Below are 22624 nucleotides of genomic sequence, written 5' to 3'. Positions count from 1 at the left end.
CCACATAGGTAAATTAACCATAAACCGGAAGCACTGTATGCAGACAAGGTTTGAATATGCATGCATTGCAGAAAATCTGTTTGGGCCAGTTAGACTCACCCAGCTTGTGTCAGCCCCTGTAAAAGATACTTCTTCATGCCCTTTGGCTGGCCTTCTTGGCAGTGTATAAGAACTTTTAAATAAATAAGGTGGGGGTTCCTTTAGCTGACAGAATTGACTTGTGAGGCATAAGTCTGCAAAGCTGGGCAGACTCACAAAATGGCACTTGCATTACCCACGACAGGTGCTAACTAGATTACAAAATACCCATATTACACAGGTCTTTGAGAGATTCCCTTAAAATGAAATTAAAACTCTATAATAGCAGGGCAAGACTAGCTATTGCTAATTTACTGCACAAGGCAACGTTCCTCTCAGGATAAGAGGTACACTAGTGGTGGGGGGGCGGGGAGGGAAAGATAGCCGAATGCAGGTTTCATTCACGGATCTATCTTCTGTCAGCTCTTCTGCCCATCGTCTCTGATCACAGAGATTGGGTCAGAAGGCTAGGACATGAACTCCCATTAAAGTATCCCACTCAACCTGCCTTTCGGCCAGGAAGCAGCTGCACGAGATCAAAAGCCACCTCCTGTGTAGGTGCCAGCAGATGAGTTCATGGATTCAGAAGAACTCACCGAGGCCAGAGGAGGTTTGAAATCAATTTCCTATGTCCCGATTGGGTTCAAGGAGAATGCCTGGCCTGAGACACAGACAGACCCCCCCCCCCATAATCACCTGGTTAGCTCTGGCCTGAGACCCCATCCCTGGACCCTGGACATAGAGTGGGGACATGGGCTCGGTCCAGCCTGGCCCATCCTCTGGCAGGGATTGCAGCACCCAAAATCTTTGGTGCAAATTGACCGTAAGGCCCCTATCGGTGTTATTCACAATGGAAAGCACGTGTGCTAATTATTTTTCAATGTACATCAGGGTTCATAACTTGGAATGTGTTGGCTGAAGTGTATTTCCTGTTGGTTAATGAGCGATGGGATGATTGTTTGAATATTATTAATGTTATATACTTGATCCTTTAGGATGGATTTTATGTAATGGATTATTCCCGGCCCTGAGTTTACCTGTCATGGTGAAGTCAAAGATTGGGGGGGGGGGGGGGGGGGGGAAACGATAAACACTGAAACGTTATCACCTTATATCGGGGAGGGGGAGGGGGTTGGAACTCAAGGCAGGTGAAGCTTTGGCCCGTCCTGGACTGCGACTGGGGGGAAATCATACCCTGATGCGTCTCTTGCTCTCGGCTGCGTCAGGCCTGTGCTCATCACCGCTGTGGGACCCAGGCCACTGGTGGCAGCAGTGGTCTCGGCGTTTCCAAATACGACACTGGAGGATTTGTGGGCAGTGGCCGTGATTTCCCCCCAGTGGCCACCAAACTGCATTCTGGCTGCTTCAGAAGTGGGCGTTGCCCGCATTGCTGCAGGAGATGCCTTTGACAGACCACAGGGGTGGCACTTGCCCCTTTGCTCTCCAGCAACATTTGGCAGTAGAGAAGAGCTGAAGCTTTCCGTAGGGGGCCGATGCAATAAGCCACGCATAAAAACGTGCGTCCAGACTGGGCACCCATTTTTCAACGCCCACACAACCAGGCCTTCTGGGCGTCTGATGCAGTATGGAAATGAGCTGCCGCACTAAAAAAAGGATGCACTAGGGATCGATCGTGCAACCCTAGTGCCTCCTTGGCATCGGGCGGCCAGGGGAAGTGGCTGTGGTCACAGCCACGGCTTAGGAAAACGAACGCCGGTAAATTGCGCATCCGTAGGCCTAAGCTGGCTGCCGTCAACACTTTTATGTTGTTGCTGCTTTCTGTGGTTCCTCCTACTTAGTATTGTGATGATACTAGAAGTAGGAGGGACCACAGAAAGCAGGATTTTTTTGTTTTTTAATGGGCCCTTGACATCCAGCAAGACTTAATGCCAGCTCTGGAGCTGGTATTAAATTTGCTGTGTTAAAAAGTGTGCGTCAGGCGCCCGGCAATTTTTTGCATTAGGGTAATATCTAATAGCCTCGTCTGCATGGCATTTACATGTGATGAGCGCTGTTAGCTACGTGCGTGAGTTTTGGACACACTAATCCCCTTATTGCATCGAGTGCCAGCCTAGCCCGTCTAAAACACATGACCAATCACTGGTTAAGTGTGTGCTAGCCTGAGCACATGATATAATGTTTGGGTGAGGCCCAGTCCCCTTGGGTTTTACCGTGGTGAACTTGCGACGCCTTCTGGCAGACCTTGGTACTGCATCGGCACGGATCCTCACAGCAAGAAAGCTGCATCCTTCCTGGACTTCTACTCCCTGAAAGGTCAGAGGACAACGTGGAACTGCTAAAGCCCCCATATAAAAGAAATTCCTCTTGGACTGCAGGAAGGAGTTTTCCGACGTGCTGCGGTGACTTTCCGGACAGTTGCAGAGAAGGCTTCCCGGCCTCCGGCAATTTCTCGTCAGATCCAAATGAACTAGCGTCACACTCGGCAGCTGCAGTCTTAGGCACCGTCTTGATTTTGCTGCTCCTCTCTCTTAGACCGGCCACTGAAAGAGAGGTGTAAACCTCCCGGTGTCGGGCCAGAGATCTACCAAAGTTAGTAGCTACATGGTAGCCTCGGGGTTCTGACCAATCAAGTCCAAAGAGAGCAGAAAATGAAAGGCAAGGTGGTCACTGCCCACCCCTACCAACGATCCAACCGGGCCTGAGCCGAGCAGAGACCGAGGCTCCGGCACCCAGATCTTCTCTGCCAGCTTCAGTTTAAACTGCAGACCCTCAGCCGGGGTTGACTGCTCATTCAATAAACATGAAACTAAATGAGCGGAAAGCCTAATCTCATTCCCTGAAACTTCCTGCCCGGATCCCACAGCCCAGGACGAATTTCCTGCTGTTACCTCTCCCGGAGCGAAGGGGGAAGTTAAAGGAGCTCAAGGCCCCCCCCCTCCTGACTGCCACTGACTGCTAATAGGTGGAGGACGCAGAGAAGCAGTGGATCCTGCTGGACAATAATAAAGCCTGGAACTGCGGTGCTGGGTCAGACCAGAGGTCCATCTAGTCCTCCTACATCCTGGGTTGGTGCCAAAGGCCTTGCTAAGTATCTAAAAGATCCGGGGGTAGGGATCCATTAGTCCTCCTCTTCCCTCCCCTGAGATTTTGATAATTAATCACCATCGGCAGCTTCCCTCCACCACCACCCCCTCAAACCAAGAAAAATCCTATACAAACACATAATTAGGCAAACGATCTCTGTTCTAGGTTCCCGTACAACCTGTCATCACGGAGTCATCCTCTATGACCTGCCACAGGGAAGCCACCCTGGCAGGGCTCCAATGGCTCTCTCCACACCGGCCTCTTACCAAATTCTGTCCATGCAGAGACAGGACACCCCCCGCTCATAAAGCAGGAGGCGCAGCTACAGACATTTTATACCACTGTCGCAAGGTGCTGGGCATGCATGGCGATGGCGTCTCCAGACAGAAGGACCCCCTAAGTAGCAAAGAAACTCCTGGCCGGTTTCGACCATCTTGTAAAACTGCCACAAAATTATCTGAGAGCAATCAATCAGTAAAACCTCTTCTCTATGGGAGCAAAGTCTGGCGCGTGTGTGTGAGTGTGTGACTTCCTTTTTATATACAAAATTAAGCCCTGTGCACTGGAACAATGGAAAAACAGAAACATCATCATTTCTCATACAACATCAAGCAATAAAATCAAGAAATATAAGATATCAATGGCTACAGAAAAACCATACCAATAAAAATACGTATTTCAAAACAGCTGACAAAAAGAATATCCAATACATAAAAACTCATATAAACATTTTTAAAAAGTTCCCCAATATCAATAAAATATTTCAAAAGAGGACCCATCAAATAAAACCAAATCATTAAAACTAATAAAGATAAACACATCCCCTGCTTTCCATACCTGGGAAACTTTGATTTCCAGTCACATTGAGATTGTTGTGAATTAGTGGGGAGACCTCACAAACTATATCCTCTCTGTCATATACACACTTACATGCTCTCATATACATACTCTCTCTTTCTCTCTCTCACAAACACACACACACACTCATATCCTCTCTCTCACACACATACTCATATCCTCTCTCTCTCACACACGCACATACACATATCCTCTCTCTCTCTCACACACGCACATACACATACTCATATCCTCTCTCTCTCTCACACACACACTCATATCCTCTCTCTCACACACATATTCATATCCGCTCTGTCTCACACACACATACACATATCCTCTCTCTCTCACACACACATATCCTCTCTCTCTCTCTCTCACACACACACATACTCATATCCTCTCTCTCTCTCTCTCACACACACACATACTCATATCCTCTCTCTCTCTCACACACACACACATACTCATATCCTCTCTCTCTCACGTGGGTACTACCTTGTGAAGCTTGCTGGGCAGACTGGATGGACCATTTTGATCTTTTTCTGCCGTCATTACTATGTTACTATATTCACACACCCTTGCAGGTTCCCATTTGGGGCGTTGCACTCCCCCTCAGCCCTGCCAGTCTCTTCTTGGATAGCCATGGGATGGCGTTCACAGTGGTCCTGCCAGGCTTCTTCTTGGTTCACTGTGGGATGGGGTCCACAGCAGCCTCACCAGGCCTTTTCTTGGGCTACCGAAGGTTTGGATCTATGGTGGTCCCACTGGGTCTCTTCTTGGGCTACCACAGGTTGGGATCTGTGGCACCCGGCACTCTCCTTTTCACCACCCAACAGCTGCTGGAGACTAGGGTCACCAAGGAAGAGACTTAGGGGATGGTCCCCATGTGCCCAGAGCTAAGGATGCCCCTGGCTGGTGCTAAAGCAAATCTTTCCTGCCCTAAATGAGGGGTAATGAAAGGCAACAAGAAGCACAGGCCTACCACTTCCAGCTCAGACCCCTGCCAGGTTCAGGGGCTGCTGAATACAGATTTTAAACTCAAACCCCTTCCCCTGACAGCCTTTACATAGGATGTGGTTTAGTGCCAAAGTCTCAGAAGAGAAGCCAGCCTCCCAAGCTGTAGACCAGCACCTGGTAGGAGGATCGTGAGAGCCCCAGCAGAGCCCTGGACATATCAGCTGTCACGGGCCAGATTTAAGATGAAAGAACCCATAGGGCAAAGTGCCTGGCGTGGTGGGATTTGCCCCCAGAAATCAGAGACCAGCAAGCAAAGTCCCAGTTTTTGGCTGCTTTCAGAATGTGATGCTCTATGCAGGTGTCTACACTACCTAGGCTTAAATCCAGCCCAGGCTCTGGCCAAAACCCAAAATTTACACATACAGCTGGGGTTATCAGCTGAACACACTGGACTCCAGAGTCAGCCACTGTGCAGCTCTGCTAGTTAGCCAGATAAATAAACTTATCTGGCTAACTAGCACTGTATATTCAGCAGTGCAGCCGTGCCGCTGAATATACCTGACTATCTTTAAAATTAGCTGAATAAATGTATCCGGCTAGCTTTAGGACAGTTCTACTGGATGGCCAGAATAATGTATCTGGCTAACTCAGCTCCTCCCAGTATACCTCTGGATCACCCCTGGAATGCCTCTCCCTTATCCAGCCAAATTCTAGCCTGATAAATAGTTAGTTAAGTGGCCACATTTTCATTTAGCTGAAGAACATCTTAGCCAGCTAAATGCATTAGAATATGGACCTCTGTGTTGCACATGCACACACGCACACACACAGAGGATTTCCAGGGATTTTCTCATCCCAATTGGATGGAATACAGTCCCTGGATTATAGGTAGGTCCTGAGTCACCAGTCTTCAGTTCCTATTTAGTAAGCACTCTGCTCACAGCTGCAGTGCTGGCTGCCTCCCTCCCCCCTGTTTCCTGGCTTTTTGTCATTTCATCTGTAAGAACTTATTCTCGGGTTTCCTTGTGGGATGTTCTAGTTATTTATTTATCCAGTCTTATATTCCACAACTTGCTAAAGACATAATCCAGAGCGGTTTACAAATATAGCCTTCATAAAAAAAAAAACCAAAAAACAACCCTTCACTTGACAGACACCCCGACTTTGTTCTACACACACAATATCATAATAAAAGCATAAAAACACATTCAAAGGAAGCCTCCACTTTCTTCCTTTGTTAAACTTCAGGGGCACCTACCTTTGAGGAGGAGGAGGGCCCCCACCACGTGCGGTGCTCGATCTCCTTCCCGGAGCCCTCCCTCCAGCTGTCCGGGCTGCATCCACGCTCGTAGGCTCAGCTCACGGCGCCTTGGGGTTCGCGGCCGGAATGTACTCCCGGCAAGTGGTGAGTTGGGGTTCTGGATCCACCGGAGGTCCTGACCCTTCTGGCGGGGGTCTCAGGCGGGAGAACCCGTTGGGACCGGGTCCAGTGAGGCGGGGGTGTGTGCGGAAAAATACGGCACACACAAAGGCAGGTATTTGTGCAATAAAGAGCGCTTTGGCCAAGACAGGAGCCTGTGGGAGTCTGCAAATTACAGAGGAGCTGAGCGGTTCAGATCCTCAACAGTGGGAACAGCTAAGGAGGAGTTAATTTCAAAACTTAACTGCAGACGCTAAATACAATCTGAACAAAAAAAGGGAGATCGTGACGCTTTTCTTTTAACCACCAAATGAATAATCCCCCCCCCCCCCCCCCCAAAGTCACTACTGCTGCATGAAAGAGGGAAGCCACTGGAAGAGGTGGCAGTGTGTATGGGGGGTGCTGAGGTATCACAATGTTTCTCCCATTCTGCTTTTGTGGGGGGGGGGGGGGAGCCTAAACAAATCGTGCGAAAGTATGCGTGCGGAGAGAGAGGGAAAGAAAAATGAGAGGAATGTGTGTGTGGCCATTTAAAGAAAATGAGATTTAATAATTGGGGCGCTTACAAAAGCCGGAGGAGGCTCGGGCTGCACAAGCGGCTGAACGCCTCAACAGCGGCACCCAGTGGCTGGAAGGACTCGTTACATGCCAGCCCTGGACCGGTGCCGGGCTGTTCGCTTGCACTGGAGCTGGTGCTTGGCGTTTCTGCAGCGATCTGGAGGGAGCGGGCAGCGCTGCAGCTTGACGATTCTCCTCCTCATCTTGTGATCCTCCTGGAACTCTTAACACCCAGACTGCACATCCCCCGGCCTTCACATTCATTTACCTCCATGCTGGACAGGAAATTGCTTAGTGCAGCTGATCCTTGGCGGGCTCCCCATCCTCGGAGACATAAGAACCTGCCATACTGGGTCAGACCAAGGGTCCATCAAGCCCAGCATCCTGTTTCCAACAGTGGCCAATCCAGGCCATAAGAACCTGGCAAGTACCCAAAAACTATTCCATGTTACCGTTGCTAGTAAAAGACCCCGGACTCTTAGCCTCACAGCTCGGAGACTTTCCTCGTTGCTGTTGCCTTTCCCTACTTGCTGCATGATCGACTGCACCCTTTGCGACAAGCAGAATCTGTCACCTCCACAAAGGGGACCGGGTCCTGAATCCAAAGTGGATTTCGAAATTCTGCCACACTGCAAGTCCCAGATAGGAGATTCGAAGTCTTACTCCCTAAAACCTGCCTTCCCTGTTAGAGCTCCAGGAATGAGTCCTCACCATAAAGGTCCAACTTAAAGCAGCATTATTAGCTAAATACATTTATTAAAAATCCCAGTTCACCAGTTAATTGCCTCTTTTGTTCTTCTTCCTTATCCTCACGTTGTATGTCCTTCCCTGAGACCAAGCTTCAGCTGTCTGTGCTGTCTTCCTGCTATAATTGGATCAGTGCGATGCCTGCATGGGGGGGGGGGGGGGGGGGGGGTTCTGACTTGGACTGGTAAGTAGCACCCTGACCGATTCTGAATGCATAATCAGAGAAGGTAAGATGGAGGAGCCTTCAAAAGGTTTAAACACTCATACCTCAAAAAAAGTTTAAATATCTGAACCAAAATGGAAATCTTAAAAAAAAAAAAGTTTATATTTAACTTCCATCTGAATTATTTTGGTCACGTTTTGCTAAATTGATGAGAGGGACTGGTGTTTGAACCCATGGTGCAAAAGCAGGTTAGGCACCTGGAGGGGTAACTGGTTACATAAGGACACGTCTAGTGGCAGGGCTGTGCACAGACAAGGGGGAAAGTCCCCACTTTGATCGCTGAGTTACGTATTCTACTCCCTGGGACAACATTCACAGCCCCTCCCCAGGTTGGAAAGGAGAGGAGAGAGTCGTGGTCATTGCTTAAGGGTGACACCTGGTGGCTGGATTCAGGGCCCCGGAAGGAGCCCTGCGGCATGGCCCCTGGCCCAGGACCTGCAAGGCCCAGACTAGGCACACGGGGGGGGGGGGGGGGGGGGGGGGATATAAATCCCCAGTTTGGGAAGGAAGGCTCTGAGAATAGGAAAAGAACCCAAGCCGAGCTGTGCATTGTGCTCAGTTCATACTATTTTAATGTTAGGCAAACTGTGACCATGACTCACTCACGCGAGCAGTACTTCTCCTGTATATTTACCAGGCTGGCTGCTTCCACCATCTGTGCTGAAGCACGGTTTGGGGTTCCGCTGTAGATGAGCTGCACAAATAAGATGAGCTGATCTTATGTTTCGAAATCGACTTCCGCGCATTTCTTTCATGTTCCCTCTCAGTTTTCTGCAAGCTGTCATTAATCTGGAGCAGGAGTCAGCTGATGAGCATAGGGCCAGTGCAAGGGTATTAGGCGCCCTAGGCAAACTTTCAATCTTGCGCCCTTCCCCCCCCCCCCCCCCCCCCCCGTTACACATCTGCCTATCAGCAACAGCTCCGGCACAGCAGCACCCTCTCAACATCCACCTCACACCCTCTACCGTCCCATTGCCCCCCTGTCCACAGTGCCCAGCATCCTTTCTCTCTAGCCCCCCGTCCAGCTTCTCTCCTCTCCCCTTCACTCCCTGCTCCAGCACAGCAGCATAACCCCCTCTCTTTGCCCCCTTTCTGCAATGCCCCGCACCTTCTCTTCACAACTTCCCCCTCCACCCAGCTACCTCTCTATTTCCACCTCCCCCCCTACACACACACCCCCCCCCCTAATTTGCCAAATGGAAGAACCAACCCTGGATGAGCACATTCCAGACTCTGCCTCAATTTAGTAGATTGATAAAAAAAAAAAAAAAAAAAAAGATTCCAGGAAAGAATCAGATGCTGTATCCATCCTCAGGGTCTTGCATATTATTAGAAGTGACGAAAAAAAAAATCATCTGCATCCCATTATCATCAGAGGCGATGGGAGCATGCATGCGGTCTGAAGAACGGGTTGATCCAGAGCTAACTATTGTAACTGTGCCTCGCTCCTGCTCTCGCCTCGCCTTTATTCCTGCGTTGCTGCTGTCAGAGGCTCTTGTGCAAGCCCCTGACACTTGATCCTCGGAGCTGTCAGAATGTGAACAGATGTCGCAGTCTATGGCAGGGTGTCTCGGCAGAAACGAGGGACAGGCTGAAATATTGCCAAGTTGTTTTTGGTTTTTTTCAGATTCCATATTTATTAATATTTTATAAATCACAGAGCCAGAACCATATTACAGTCTACTGACTGCTGCAAGAGTTAGAAATATGAAACAGAGGAAAAAATAGAAAAAAAGATATTCAAACTTCTAAACATGCAGATGACCCAGGACAGTCCTAGAAGAGAGGAGGCCAAGAGTCCCAGGTTTCGATCAGATAAAGAAGGACAAGCATTACAGCAGCATGGCAAGACAAAAGAAGCCTAGCAATGTGCCTCCATATCCTCTGAAGAGGGGTGCACAGATCTCAAATCCAAATGCATTCAAATACATTCAGGCAAAAGAGCAGCAGAATGTGCTTAAATAGAGGCAGAGAACTGACATGCATCCCAAAATAGAAAGCTCTCATTCCTGAATTGAATTGCACGCTTATTTCAAAACAAAGTCAGCTCCGATATCCAGAATGTTTTGCTTAAACACAAAACTTTGTATTCTGCCGTCCTGTGCAGGACAAACTCCATCAGGATGTAACTGAACTTTAACTGCTGAAAGAGGAAGCTCGGGCTTCTGGAGGGATGTTTTAATTATCCAACCTCAGTCCTTTTCTGGGGTGAAGGAACCTACCCTAGACGATGTTTATACACTGACAGGCCGATACAGTAAAAATCGCGGGAGAGCGGGCGAGCGCTCTCCCGGCGCGCGCACAGGCCACTCTCCTGTGCGCGCGATTCAGAAAAAAAATTATTCAAATTAGGGTCCGCGGTAAAAAAGAGGCGCTAGGGACACTAGCGCGTTCCTAGCGCCTCTTTTTTGACAGGAGCGGCGGCTGTCAGCGAGTTTGAGAGTCGACGCTCAATTTTGCCGGCGTCGGTTCTCAAACCCGCTGACAGCCACGGGCTCGTAAACCACATACCGGCAAAATTGATCATCCGGTTTTCAACCCGCGAGCCACTGGCCGATTTTAATTTTTTTTTTTTTTAATTATTTTTAACTTTTGGGACCTCTGACTTAATATCGCCATGATATTAAGTCGGAGGGTGCACAGAAAAGCACTTTCCTGGTGCCGGGAGAAATTAACGCCTACCTTTGGGTAGGCGCTAATTTCTGAAAGTAAAATGTGCGACTTTGCTGCACATTTTGCTTTCTGTATCACGCGGGAATAACTAATAGGGCCATCAACGTGCATTTGCATGTTGCGGGCGCTATTAGTTTCGGGGGGGGTTGGACGCGCGTTTTTGACGCGCTATTACCCCTTACTGAATAAGGGATAGCCGCTGGAGCGCACTGTACTGTATCAGCCTCTGAGATCTGATGCATCTTTTATCTCCTATGACAAGGTCCCATCCTAGCATCAGAAGGCCCTCGCTGGGGATTTCCAAACATTCAGGCATATATCTTCTAAATAAGTCAGAACCCTGGGAAAGTTTACCGCTTTCCAGCTCATATACCTAAGGAGGTTCTTGGTAGCTTTGTGTTTCCTCCTTAAAGCCACATTATCCTTAACAAGTGTTGGATTCACCAATTGCACTGAATAAATCAGGGAAACCTTTACATTCAAAGACTGGATGAAGGAAGCATGAGAATTAACTTTATTCTCCGAGTCTAGAACCAGCTTCTTCATAGGAACTAAATCAGTAAGAAGCACCTTTCAATATCCACTGCAGCACTCCAAACTCCAGCAAAACTTTCTCAGGCCCTTTGGAGATCTACGGAATCCCAGGTGGTAAAAAAAACACAATTTCTTCCTCAGCTCAAAGTCTTAAGAAATTGGGCCCCCTCCATACTCCTAGAGGCCCCCGAATCTGAGGGTACATTGTGGGAAGATTAGTCGAGTTCCCAGATCCTGCAAATCCAGCAAGAGGCCCAGAGTTGGGGGAGATTTCAGCTTGTAGAGGGAGCCAGCGGTGGATTCACGATGTCGGACCGGCCCGGGTTTTCGCCGCCCAGGACATATCACGTGGTCTGCCGAGCGCGGCTCTTTCACGGCCGCGCACGGCAGACCACATGACTGGAGCGATCGGCCCACCGGGGGATGCCCGATCCCCCGATAGGCCAATCCACCCCTGGAGGGAGCTCTGGAGTGCAAATCTGTGGTGCAGAGTGCAGCAGCTTAGGCAGTGGAGAGGCCTCAGAATCCAGGGTCAGAGTCCATCACGTCTCATATCGGCAAGAGCTCAGTCTGCAAACCAACTGCAGGGGCACCTCTTCCACAGCCCAGTACAGAAAGGCATCCATTGGGCCTGGTGCCACCGTGATAGGGCTGCCAACTGGCTCCAGACTTTCAGGACAGGCTGAGCCAGTCCTGTTTTTAAACACCCGACTGCATGCTGGGATTTACTCTGATTTCCCTATTGCATTCCCTAAGAAAAGCAAGACTATAAGTGCCTGCATGCAGGGGAGTAAAACCAGGACTGGATCAACCTGTCCTGCAAATCTGGAGCCAGTTGGTCGCCCTACACCACCATGACCTTCACCCTATTGAAAACCCATGGTTTTCACTTATGCTTTGCCATTAGGGAACAGCAAAATAAGTTTTCTGCTGAGAGACACTCCCAGAATTGGAGTGAATGGGGGCAGCCTTATTGATCCTACCAAGTGTGTTTTACTAATACTGTAACCCCGACCTAGGCTTTCCTTATGTTAAGGGGTTCACACAATTCTGGGGCTGAGTCACTGGCTCTTCCAAAACCCCAATGTAGGTTCTTCATTGTGTGGAAGGATAAATCTCCAAGAACCCAAGAAAAGGTTTGTTCTTATCTTTTAAGTGCCGATAATTAGCACTCAAGGATGATGTTCCTACACATACCTTGCCTCCATTGTATGGAAATCTCTCTCATGCATGTTCATGGTGGATATCCTGAAAACCTGGCCTGTCTGTGGCTCTCGAGGACTGGAGTTGGCCACCTCAACCTTACTGCAGGGATGCTCATACCGATCCTAAAGGCCCCCTCCCCTCCAAGCCGGTTTTCAGGCTATCCCTAATGAATATGCATGCACTACCTCCTGTGTATGCAAATATTTCTCATGCATATTCATTAGGGTTATTCTGAAAACTTGACTGGCTGGGGGAGGGGGGAACCATGGGACCGGTTTGAGCACCTCTGCCTTGGAGGAGCTGAAGCTTTCTTCCAGATCTTAGCCTGTTTCTGTGGAAAGGAAGGGGTGAACAAAACTTTCTTCCAAATAAAAGTCACAAACAGAGAAACAGCTCTCACTAGCCATGGGGTGCAAACTATCAGCAAATCTCTCAGCCCCTGTGCTTGGGCTCCTCACCAAGGCTCTGAGCCTACAAAATCAAGTAGAGAGGACCAAAGCAATAAAAAGCACAACATCCAACTAAAAAATCCACACCGACCCTAGGTGTTACTCTATGAAAGCAGGAATAAACCACCGGTGCAGCCTCCCAAGGGGGGGTATGATGGGGAAGATGATACAATCCTCTACTCTTCACCGCACAGTGCGACCTTGATGTAGGCCACGCTCTTTAGTGGGGATGCCACAGAGCCCTTCAGTTTAATGCAGTCTTATTCCTCTAGCATGTCAAGTGGGAGCCACTTTGGCAACAAAAAAACCTTCAATATGAGAGCCAGAACCATTGCTGGAGAAAATGGCCGATGCCCTGGCCAAGAGGAAATCTCAAATGATGTGGCTGACCCAGCAGAATGGCCAACCAAGCTGCTCAGGCACACTCAGAATGACCCATACAACTAAAACAAAGTCTGATCCCCCTCATCCTCCCCCCACCAGCACCATACACTCATTCTCTCTCTCTCCCTCCCCAGCCCCTCTCCCCTAACACACTCTCCCCAGATTCTTTCCCCCAACCCCATTCCAGCAAGTCTCAACCCCCCCACCTGCTTCTCTCGTCAGTTTCCTCCATCTTCTCTCTACCCCCCCCCCCCCCCCCCCCAGTTTATTAATATAATCCCCCTCACCTTCTCTGCAGACGGCGTTGCCTCCAGAAGAGCTGCTCTGTTTTCTTCTAGCACCACACAGCTCTGGGTGAGTTTGAGTCATGTGGCACCTGAACTCCTGCAAGGTTCTCACAGTAGCATGAGAATAGCACAGGAGTTCAGGCACTGTGCAGTTGAAACTAAAAACAAAACAAAAAAAAAAACCAGAACAGATGTCGAGGAGGCAGTGCTGGCAGCGAGTCTCCGGAGAAAGTGGGCAGGGTGTGTGTGTGTGTGTGTGTGTGTGCGTGCTGCGGGAAGAGAGTCAGGGAGCCACACTGAAGGCCGATGGGGAGCCGCCACTGGCTCTCGGGCCTTACCATGAAGAACACTGCTCTAGAACATTCCGCACCATTCCTGCTCTCATCCTGTCACCTCCCTTGGAATTGTATCAGTGATGTAGAAGGAAGAAACTAGTGAGAGCGCTGATCAAGACAATTCGCTCGAAATGTTAACCTGCTCACCTCTTGACTCCGTTGCTTTCTCTTTGGGCCTTATTCATATGTTTCTTGAATTTTTTTTTTTTATCCTAATACTCATTTTGCATATTTTGCACCTTTAAAATGTGTACTAAATATATTGAAATATACATTTAAGAAAATCTCAGATTCGCAAGGAATACAATTAACAAAAGCAATCGGAACTGACATAAGGTAGAAACATCTAAAAATAAGAAAGATGGCTCGCCAAGAGGGGAGATAACGATGGAAAATGACAGAGCAAAGAATAAGGAGATCACATAATTCAACGTAGTTTGCACTTCTGGACCTCTCCTTCTGGCTCCATTCTCTTCTCGAACCGTTCCTTCCCTGGGCGCACCCTTCTGCTGTTTGTGCTGTTTTCATACTTTCTGGGGCCAGAAGCTGGGGTCGGGCGGTGGCTGGCAGCTTTTCTCCTGCTGTTTTTGTGTCTCCAGCTCAATCAAAGCTGGCTGCCACTGGGCTATGGGACCCTGAGCCGCCTTTTTTTTTTGATAGCCGCCCTCCCCAACTGGGTCCAGCAACGGTACTTGGGCAGGTGCCACAAATTGCAGTTCCCCCCCCGAGCCCAGCTAACGTGGGCCCCAAGTCTGAATGATGGCTGAGCCTCCCTCCCTTCCCCCAGGGGCTGGGACTGCTCCCTCTGCAGCTTCCTTAGCCCCAGCCAGCAGAAGCCGGGCCCAGAAGCCCAACCCAAGCTCTCTGCACCACCAGCATTGGCCTGCTGGGGGATTTTAATGCTTTTGGACAATGGCAATAGATTTTTGCCTGTGTTGCTGCTTTATTGCCATAATTGGCATGCAAACGTAAGACTAGTTAGCGAAAGGTATGTTTGGCATCTTAAATGAGAGTAAAAATGGCAAATTTTTCCACCCCCTCTCTTCTGTGACTTCCCTGCCTAGTAATAAGGGCCAAAAAGCCACCTCCCATCCCAGCTCTGCCAGAAATCAGCAATGTCAGTGCACAGAATGTCCCCTCGGTTTTGCAGACATCTCAGCCTGTATATTGATTTTTAAATGTGGAATATTGGAGGCATTTCATTAAGAAATCAGATTTCTGTGTAGAGTGCAGCATCTTTTTCCCTTTAATAAAACTATAGATTTGGTACTTTTTTTTTTTCTTTTTCTTGTTCCAGGATTTCTCTCTTGCTCCTTTGAGTTTGCAGCTCAGTCAGAACGGATCTCTGCTGGGCTACGGTGCCATGCATCTTTATTCAGTTAGCCCACCCTGCCCAGCTAGCACAATAGCAGCCCTGGGTCCCAAACCCCCTGAGTCTGACCGGTAGGTGTCACTGTTGCATGATAGCTTGGACTCTGTTCTCCATCCGAGGGGTTGTGAGCGCTGCTTCCACAGCATCCCCCTCAACACTGCAGCCCCGGCCATCCTGAGGTGCAGACACTGGGCTGACGCCAGCCCTCTCTTCTGGCCCAGCACCTGCTGCTGAGCCTGCAAGTCCACTATTTTACCAGGGCACCGCCAATTCTCAAAAGGCACTTTTAAAACAACAGGAATACTGCCATAAAACTAAGTCTCTCATTTATGTATTAAAATTGCATTTTAATCTGCCAGCATTGTGTTGCTAAACGTAAACTCCTAAGCTAATTATATTCCTCCTAAATAAATGCAATGGAAGGGGGATGGAGTTTAACCCTTCTGTAGCCGCTTACTGATAAGACTTTTCTGGAGAATTAAGAGGTGAGCTCGGGATATTTGCACAGGCCGGCAGCGTGTGGTCAGGAGCCGCAGGTCCTCCAAGCCCCCTCCCAGGCAAGTGCTTGGGGTGGCAGCTGGCTTGGCATCTGAGTGCTAATTTAAACGTAATTGACTCCAGCGAGGGCATTCATCTCCCCAGAGGCAGTGACTCAAGACATTAGCCGCTACCACTTCATTCCAAGCTGCTTCATCACTAATCCCGTTCCTCTTTCCTCTAGTGGCCTTCTTACCAAGTGCTGCTCACTTGCTTGTGTTCGGAAGGAGGGAGAGGAGAGGGGAGGGGGGGGCTGCTCCCACTTCACTCCTACCCTATTAACTCGCTCCTAGAGCAGCCGATCTGCTGCGAATAAACTTTGCCCAGGGTTCCAGCTTCAAAAATTAAAGTTAAAAAAAATCAGAGAAAATTCTTTTTTTTTTTTTTTTTTTGGGGGGGTGGGTGGTTAGAACATAAGAAGGGCCTGTTTCAAGTCATTAAAACAGCAGCGGATTGGGAAGAACTGCAGAAGAAGGACCTCTTAGTGAGACTAAGAGGCTGGGCTTCCAAATGGCAGTTTTGCAATATAACGTGGTCAGGTGCAAAGCAATGCACAAAGAGCAAAGTCATCCCAAAAAAACAGGCGCACGATGCTGGGTTCCAGGTTAGGAGTCACCACCCAGTCCTTGTGGACGATGCCTTAAAATCTTCGGCTTAGTGTGTGGCAGTGATCATAAAGGCAAATAGAATGTTGGGAATTATTTGCAAAGGAATAGAGAGCAAAACTGAGAATATGGGAATGCCTTTGTATAGATCCATGATGTGACCACACCTTGAGTATTGGGTGCAGTTCTGGTCGCCCCCATCTCAAGTGTGACATAACAGGACACAGAAAAGGTACAGAGAAGGGTGATAAAAATGAGAAAGGGGATGGAAAAGCTCTCTTATAGGAGAGAGGCTAAACAGATTAGGACCCTTCAGCTTGGAAAAGAGAGAACTGAGAGGGGACATGATTGAAATTTATAAAATCAGGAGTGGGAAGGAACAGGTAAACAGGGAACGGTTATTTACCTTTTCAAGCAAACACTAGGACAAGGGACACTCCATGAAACAGCAACTGGCAGATCTAAAAAACAAACAGTAAGAAATATTTTTTTCACCCAGTGCACGAACGAGCTATGGAATCTGTTGCCAGAGGACGTGGTCGAGGCAGCCAACATAGTGGGGATAAAAAGAGGATTGGACAAGTTCCTGAAGGAAAAGTCCATAAGCAATTATTAGCCAGGTATACAGGAAAACCAAGAGTGAGATACAAGAAACAGATCAACTACTGGGGATCTGACAGGTACTTGTGGCCTGGCCTGGCCACTGTCAGAGGCAGAATGCTGGGCTCGATGGATCTTGGTCTGACCCCGCAGGACATTTCTTATGTTCTTCTGCCACACTGAATCAGACCACAGGTCCATCAAGCCCAGCATCCTGTCTCCAAGGGTGGCCGTTCCGGGTCATTAAGAAGTACCCAGCAGATCCCAAAGAGCAAATCCAATTCCATTTGTTTTCCCTCAATTTGTTCCCCAAGTAACACCTGAATTGTTTATGGACTTTTCCTCCAGGAGCTTGTCCAAACCTCTCTTAAATGCTTAGATGCCTTGATCACACCCTCCAGCAACAAATTCCTCAGCTTGATTGTGCCTTGAATGAAAAAAAAAAAGCTTTCTCCAATTTGTTTAAAATCTGCTAGCTGTTAGTTTCATGGAGTGTCCCCTAGTCTTAGTTCTACACGAAAGCGTAAATGACCCGTTCCAGCCACTTATGATTTTATAGACCTCTATCATATCTTCTCCAAGCTGTCCTACCCTTTCCTATCCTCCCTGTACCTTATCACAATTGTTCGTTGCGATTCACTCACGCGGAAGTTAGTTATCTAAGGCTTCTGTTACCAACCTCTTGTAAGGCATCTGTACAATTAGGAACAGGAATATTTCCTAATACCATGTTTTTTAGACATTGTTTTTTGGTCATTTATTTTTTCTTCAATTTAACTATTTAACTGCTATTTAAAAAGCTCTATTTAAAACATTAAGACTTTTAGACTTTTAAGACATTGTTTTTTTGTCATATATATTTTTCTTATATTTTACTGTTATTTAAAAAGTTCTTCATTATATGTAATTGCCCCCAAGCAAGTTTTTCAACTGTTATCTGTAAACCAATTTGATTTGCATATAATGTAAGAAGATCGGTATATAAAAAACATAAATAAATAAATAAGATCCCCAACTTCTTGAACTTTTCCTCATAAGGGAGCTGTTTCATCCCCTTAATCATTTTTGTCGCCTTCCTCTGCACCTTTTCTAGTTTCGCTGTCTCTGTACCCAGTCGGAGTCAATATATTATCAATTTTTTTCTCCTTTCCTTTTCTGAATAACTTCTATAACATTATATTTGCTTTTTTTTTTTTTTTTACCATAACTGCACACTGAAATGTTTTTTTTTCTCTGACAGGACACCTGGAACACACTTCCTCCAGTTGAGGAGACAGGAGAAAGGAACCAAAAGCAGTTGCAGGATTCAAGACAACTGATTGAGCGAGACCTGTAACAGCACAATACAGTAAGGGGTAATAGCGCATCGAAAACACACGGTCAACTCCCCTCCCCCCGAAACTAATAGCGTCCACAACATGCAAATGCATGTTGATGGCCCTATTAGTTATTCCCGTGCAATACAGAAAGCAAAATGTGCAGCGAAGCCACACATTTTACTTTCAGAAATTTACACCTGCCCAAAGGCTGGCGTTAATGTCTGCCGGCGCCGGGGAAATGTACAGAAAAGCAGAAAAAACTGCTTTTCTGTACACCCTCCAACTTAATATCATAGCGATATTAAATCGGAGGCCCCAAAATTTTAAAAAAATTAAAAATTAAAAAAAAAATTAAAAATCAGCTGGCGATCTGCGGGTTGGAAGACGGTCGCTCAATTATGCCAGCGTCCATTTTCCGAACCCGTGGCTGTCAGCGGGCTCGAGAACCGACGCCGGCAAAATTGAGCGTCGGCTGACAAACCCGCTGACAGCCGCCGCTCCTGTCAAAAAGGAGGCGCTAGGGATGCGCTAGTGTCCCTAGCGCCTCTTTTTACCTTGGACCCTCATTTGCATGTGGGCCAATACTAAATCGCGCGCACAGGAGAGTGGCCTGTGCGCGCGTTGGGAGAGCGGGCACTCGCCGGCTCTCTCGCACATTTTCTGTATCGGCCTGTATGGTGTGCAAGCATTGGCGTCTCAACCAATGGACGCAGATGCTGCGTGACTAGTGCCACTTTAACCACTTATGGGGCCCTGGGCAAACTTTTATGGATAGATCCCTCTTTACTTATTTTTTTTCTATACCTCCCTCTCATGTTCTTAACATTTGGCAACACAAGCCTTGACATCCAATGCACAGACAGAAGATCTGTCAAGTCAGCTGACTGTGTGCAGGATTCGATCATTGGAATGTATCAGTTGTTGACAGAGCTTGACAGATATTACAATCACATCTGCCCTTCTTTTATGCTTTTCCAACATACGGAAGCTTGGAAAGAATTATGTAAAAGGGATTGATGGCCGTCTGTCTGTAGGCACAATAACTCTCCAAAAAAAACAACAAATTTGGCATGCAGGAAGAAAATGTGAATCTCTCGGATGAGTCTGAAAAGCAGAAACATCAGATCAGTATTTTCTGATAACCGAGCCTCCAAAATAAATCCCCACTGCTTTCTCTGGGAAACTGTTAGAAACAAGTGATTGACCTGTCAGAATGCTGAGCAGCACCGCATTCTAAATGCATCCACCCCCCCCTCTCACCCTTCCAGCACTTTGCCCTGGTGCAACACAGGCAGAGACAGACAGAGAGAGGGAAAATAACTGAAGCAACTGGCAAAGGATGGCACGCAAAGGCATTCCAAACTATAAAAAGTACATACACACACCCCACCACCCACCGCTCCCCCACACAACCACCACACATACACACCCACCATCAGACACACCACATACCTCCCCACCCATAATCTACACATTCCTACACCCCCCCCTCCTCCCACACACACACACACACACAGATAGGGAAAATAATGACACTTCTCAGTTCAACCCCTCCACACACCCTCATACACATACACACTTGCTCCACCTACATATACATCCATACCTGAAAAAACCCACACCTCACAACTCTTGTTTACACAGACACACACACACACCCCTTCCGCACATTACTCCCCCTAGAAACCCCCATATGCACACATAAACCTATCCAAAACACACAATTCTCTACACACACCCACTTACGCCCCCATACATATACAAACATACCCATACCCACCAGACACCCCCATACAAACTAGCCCTCCACACACATCCAAGTCCACCAACACACACACACACACACACACTCTCTCTCCCTCCCAATATCTGCTACCTACAAACACACAACCATACTCCTAATAAAACATACCGAACTCCCACATACACACAATCCCTCCACACAATCCCCTAACCATCCATAAACACACATACACCACGAACCATCCTTCAAGATACTCCCCCCGCATGTTCACACACACATTAAGTAAAGCCCTATACCCTCACATATACACCCTCATATGCCCACACACCTTGACCACTCACACTCACCCATCCATGCATGCACATAAGCATCCCCCCCAATGCACACCACCTATACCCTCTCATATACACCTTCCATTCCCCCCATGCACACCACCTATACCCTCTCATATACACCTTCCATTCCCCCCATGCACACCACCTATACCCTCTCATATACACCTTCCATTCCCCCCATGCACACCACCTATACCCTCTCATATACACCTTCCATTCCCCCCATGCACACCACCTATACCCTCTCATATACACCTTCCATTCCCCCCATGCACACCACCTATACCCTCTCATATACACCTTCCATTCCCCCCATGCACACCACCTATACCCTCTCATATACACCTTCCATCCCCCCCATGCACACCACCTATACCCTCTCATATACACCTTCCATCCCCCCCAATGCACACCACCTATACCCTCTCATATACACCTTCCAGTCCTCCCATGCACACCACCTATACCCTCTCATATACACCTTCCATTCCCCCCATGCACACCACCTATACCCTCTCATATACACCTTCCATCCCCCCCATGCACACCACCTATACCCTCTCATATACACCTTCCATTCCCCCCATGCACACCACCTATACCCTCTCATATACTCCTTCCATTCCCCCCATGCACACCACCTATACCCTCTCATATACTCCTTCCATTCCCCCCATGCACACCACCTATACCCTCTCATATACTCCTTCCATTCCCCCCATGCACACCACCTATACCCTCTCATATACACCTTCCATCCCCCCCATGCACACCACCTATACCCTCTCATATACACCTTCCATTCCCCCCATGCACACCACCTATACCCTCTCATATACTCCTTCCATTCCCCCCATGCACACCACCTATACCCTCTCATATACTCCTTCCATTCCCCCCATGCACACCACCTATACCCTCTCATATACTCCTTCCATTCCCCCCATGCACACCACCTATACCCTCTCATATACACCTTCCATCCCCCCCATGCACACCACCTATACCCTCTCATATACACCTTCCATTCCCCCCATGCACACCATCTATACCCTCTCATATACACCTTCCATTCCCCCCAAACAACCCCCCCCCCAAAAAAAACCCAACCCTTCCCATAGCCACAGTCACACACACCCCTTCTATAAATCTGATGGAAAGCATTCCTGAAGCTGTGCCTCTGCGTGCTTCCCCTACTTATTAGATACTGCAATATGGGCTCCCTGTTATGAAGGGGGGCCCATGGCAGCTGCTCCTTTGGTCCTTAGGAGAATTATTGCAAGCTCAGGCAAGATACCACCAGTGAAGTTTCCCTTCTCTACCATTTCTCCCCCTACCTTGTATTCATTAGAGTCCACATTGCAATTTGCAGTGGATAGTTCCTGAGATGTCAGGCTCAGGTCCTGGAATTAAAACCCCCCTCCCCCAGATGTGAGCTGGGTGGAGATCCAAGCATAGTTCATGTGGAATCCACTTTGGAGCTGGGAGAGACTGAGGTCCTGTGGCAGGAGCACAACAGCCAGCGGGAGGATGCTTTCAGAAACTACTGTTGTGGCATTTAACTTTAAACATGGAGACTATGAGAAAATGAGGAAATTAGTAATAAACCTAAAAGGCATGGTTGAAAAGATTAAACGTTTCCATTCGGTATGGACGCTGTTTAAAAACACTAATTTGGAAGCCCAGACAAAATGTATTTCATATATTAGAAAAGGTAGAAAGAAGACCAAACGTCTGTCAGCATGGTTAAGTGGTGAGATGAAAGAGGTTATTAAAGCCAAAAGGATAACTTGCAAAAACTGAAAAGTGGATCCAAATGAAGGAAATAGGAAAGAGCATAAGAACATAATATAAGAAGCTGCCTTACTGGGTCAGACCAAGGGTCCATCAAGACTAGCATCCTGTTTCTAAAAGTGGCCAATTCAGGTTACAAGTACCTGGCAAGTTAGATGTAAAGCATTAAGGCAGGCAGGACAAAGAGAATTTGAAAAGAAGATTGCCAGAGAGGGAAAAACCCCAAAATAAAAAACTTTTCAAGTATATTCGAAGCAAGAAGTCTATGAGGGAGTCAGTTAAACAACTAGGTAACCAACGGGTAAAAGGGACACTCAGGAAAGATAAGACCATAGTAGAAAACCTAATTTAATTATTTGCTTTGGTCTGTATTCAGGAGGGAGTTAGTGAGATACCTAGGCTGATGATTTAGAGAAATTTAAGCAAATCACAGCAAACTGAGATGTAATAGAGCAAATTGACAATCTTAAGAATAACAAATCACTGGGACCAGATGGTATATACTCCGGAGTTCTGAAAGAACTAAAAATATGAAAAAAACAGACTTATTTAGTAATCTCTAACTTCTCATTCAAATCAGCT

Source organism: Rhinatrema bivittatum, chromosome 5, assembly GCF_901001135.1.
Source record: "Rhinatrema bivittatum chromosome 5, aRhiBiv1.1, whole genome shotgun sequence".
In the NCBI taxonomy this organism is placed as follows: domain Eukaryota; kingdom Metazoa; phylum Chordata; class Amphibia; order Gymnophiona; family Rhinatrematidae; genus Rhinatrema; species Rhinatrema bivittatum.
Note: the sequence above shows the minus strand (reverse complement) of the source record.